This window comes from Rhinolophus sinicus, linkage group LG06 (genome assembly GCF_036562045.2).
Source record: "Rhinolophus sinicus isolate RSC01 linkage group LG06, ASM3656204v1, whole genome shotgun sequence".
In the NCBI taxonomy this organism is placed as follows: Eukaryota; Metazoa; Chordata; class Mammalia; order Chiroptera; family Rhinolophidae; genus Rhinolophus; species Rhinolophus sinicus.
The window spans coordinates 75,513,711-75,517,699 of NC_133756.1; positions in this window are offsets into that span (position 1 = coordinate 75,513,711).

Genomic DNA, 3,989 nt, shown 5'->3' on the forward strand with positions numbered 1-3,989 from the left:
ACATATCTGTTTTTGCTTTCCCAGTTTAGAGAGCCTAGAAGAAATCACACTATACAGTAGCAATGAGCACACTTACTGCCCAGGTCTTGGTTTCTAAAAGGGTTCCCAGTGACCAAAGCTGGAATGCTTTGAGCAAGAAAATTAATAAAGTAGCACTATATTACAACTTAAAGTATAAAATAACATCCATGCGTGCATATTGATACAAATACATGATTAAATAAATAAGTAAATAAATATTGAATAAATAAGTAAACAAGTGGAGAAGAGACAAATCTATGCAGAATTCCAAATAAATTATATAGATATTCTACTCTACAGTAGGGGGAGCATAACTCCTACTTTTTTAAGTGTAGGCTCCACAAAGTGACTTCTTTCCAAATAATACAACATAAAAAGGTGGAAAATAGAATAACTTTATAACTGCTTCAGCCAGCTGACCAAGTTCAACATCACAGTCATAAATCATATTTATAGTATATATACTTAATATGATATGCTGTAAATGGCACTTTCTCTTTGTGATCTTCTTCCCCAAACCCATAGCTGCAGTCTAATAATTAGAAAAAATCAGGCACATCCCATTAAAGGGACATCTTATGATATACCTGACCAATATTGTTCAAAACCGTCAAGGGCATCAAAAACAAGAATCTTAGAAATTGTCACAGATAGGAAGGGCCTAAAAAGACATGAAAGCTAAACGTAACATGGTATCCTGGATGAGATCCTGGAACAGAAAAAAAGATAGGTAAAAAACCCAAGGTAATCTAAATAAACTACAGACTTTAGTTAACAATAATGTATCAATATTAATTCATTAATTATAACAAATGTACCATATTAATATGAGATAGTAATAAGGGAAACTGTGTGCAGGGAGTATATAGAAACTCTGTAGTATCTATCCAATTTTTCTATAAATCTAAACTGTTTTAAAAAATAAGTCTATTAATTATGAAAAGGCTAAAAAAAACCTCAGCTCTACTGTGTGGGTCTATTCCTCTTTCTTTTCTCTCATTGATTTTGTATCTATTCATTTGCTAATACAATGCTGTGTTCATTACTATAGCCTTAGAATAAGTCTTAAAATTGGGCAGTGTGCATCCAACTGTATGTGTTTTCAAATTTGTTTTAACTATTCTGGCTTCTTTGCTTTTCTCTATAATTAAATCAACTTGTCTATATTGACCAAAAATTCTCTGGGATTTTAACTAGACTTGTATTAAATGTATGTGTAAATTTGGGGAGAATCAACACCTTTACAATACAGATTCTTCTAAACCATGAATATGGTATATTTCCTCCATTTATTTAGATCTACTTTCTTTTATAAGCTGTTTGTTGTTTTCAGCATAGAGATTGTACACTTGTACACATTTTGTGAGATTATCTCATTATTGTGTCTACCATAAATTTTATTTTAATTTTGGTTTCCCATTGTACATTGCTAGTATATAAAAATACAATTTGTAAAAAAAAAAAAATACGTTTGTCTTACCTTGTTGACCTTGTTTCTTGTGACCTTGCTAAACTCTCTTATTAGTTCTAGGAGATATTTTTTGTTTGGTTGGTTTTTTTAGTTTGCTTTGCAGATTCTTTTAAAAGTCCTATTTAAATAATCATAATTTGCAAATAGGGACATTTTTATTTCTTCCTGTCCAGTGTGTATAGCTTTTCTTTTTTTTTTTTTCTGCCTTATTGCACTTACTAGATCTTCCAATATGATGTTGAAGAGGAGTGGTGAGAGTAGCCATCCTTGCTTTATTCCTAATTTTATGGGGAACATATAAAATTAACTTTAGGTTTTAGGTGCTCTTTATCAGGTAGAAATCTTTTGATTCCAAGCTTGCTGAGAGGTTTTTGTTTTTCATTAACGGACACTGAATTTTGTCAAATGCTTTTTTCTGCATTAATTAATATAATCATGTGCTTTTTCTTCCTGAATGTATTATGGGTTATATTGATTGATAGTCAAATACTGAACCTCACTTGCATGCCTGGGAAAAACCCCACTTGCCATGCTATTTATACATTACTGGATCCGATTTGATCATTTTTCATTGAGGATTTCTTTGAGGATTTCACTGAGGACCTACTCCTATGTTAAAAAATATAGTGGTCTAAAATTTTCTTTTCTTTCTGTCTTTGTTTTTGCTATCATGATAGTGCTAGCCTCATAAAATGAGCTGGAAAGGTACCTTCTTCTATTTTCTGGAAGAGATTGTATAGAATTGATGTTTATTGTCATTTAAATAGATGGTAGAACTCACCAGTATAACCATATGGGCCTAGAGATTTCTTGTTTGGAAGGCTTTTAACTATAAATTCAATTTCCTTAATAGTCATAGGGTTATTCAAGTTGTCTAGTTCAGCTTGAGCACATTTTAGCAGTTTGTAGTTTTCAAGGAATTGATGGATTTAATCTAAAGTTTGTGAAGAGATGTTTATAGTATTATTTTAATGTTTTATGAGTTTTCAAATGTCAGTGGATCTGTAATGATGTCCCCTCTTTAGTATTATAATTATATCAATAATTTGTGTCTTCTTTTTAGCTTTGTCAGTCTTTCTAGACGTTTATCAATTTTACTGATATTTTCAAAGAACCAGTTTTGAGTTTGATTTTCTCTATTGTTTTCTGTTTTCATTTCATTGATTTCTACTTCTATCTTTATGATTTCCTTCCTTCTGCTTCTGTTGGGTATATTTTGCTCTTCTTTTTCTTACTTCTTAATGTAGAAGCTTAGATTATTGATTCATCACCTTTCTTCTTTTTATTCCTTCTCTAATATGAAGCATTGAGTGCTATAAAATTTCTATAAGCACTTCTTTGGCTACAGCTCACAAATTTTCATATGTCATATTTTCATTTTTATTCCATTCAAAATAGGTTCTAATTTTTCTCAAAATTTCCTCTTTGACCCATGGATCATATATGTATATTGTTTAATTTCCAAGTGTGTAGTGATTTTTCTATTATGTTTCTTTTATTGATTTCTAGTTTAATTTCATCATGGTCAGAGAACACATTTCAATTATTTTAAAATTGTTAGAACTCAGGATATGGTCTACTTCAGTGAATACTCCATGTATAATTGAAAATAATTGAAAATAGCGTAGACGGAGTTCTATATAGGTGTCAATTACATGCAGATGGCTGATGATTTGTTTGGTTATTTCATCTCTGCTGAGTTTCTGTCTCTAGTTTTATCCATTTCTGAGATAAATGGTTTCTGATGAGAAATCTGTAGTCATTTAAAATGTTGTTCCCCTATAGGAAACACATTTTTTCCTTTGGCTGCTTTCAACAAGTTTTATTTGTCTTTAGTTTTCAATAATTTCACTAAGATAGATTCATTGTGATATATCCAGGTGTGAATTGCAGTTTATGCTGTTTGGGTTTGAATTTGTAGGTTTATCTCTTTAACCAAATTTGGGAAGTTTTTAGTCATTATTTCTCCAAATATTTTTCAGCAGTGCACTCAATTCTCTGCTGTGGTTTTTCTGCACTCTTCTTTCTTCCTCCCCATTATCGCCCCAGTACTTTCTGGTTCGATGGGACTTCTATTCCAGTCTGCAGACAGAAAGCTGGGACTTTAATTGCCCTACTCTCTCACATGCTTCTACAAGTGCACTTCTGTCTGGAGCCAAGAGATGGGAGGACAGACAGGGAAAGAAAGCAATAGGATTTGGTCCCAACCTCTTGGGACCACAGTGTCACTGACTGGAGAGGAAGGTTTTATTTCGTCATGGTTTTAACTGTTGCAGGTCCCATTTGTTGCCACTGTAGGATTGCTTGAATGCTGGTTTGCCAGAGAAAAGAAAGAATGGGGGATTTTGCACTCACCTTGAACATTAGGAATTCCCATTCTTGCCATTCAAACCAGTACTATAGGGCTCCTCTTAGAGATGTCTCTGAATTCAACCTATACCTACTTCAGGATTTGAGGTTGTGTTGAGTTCAGGCTGGGAGTGCTGGGAGGGAAAAG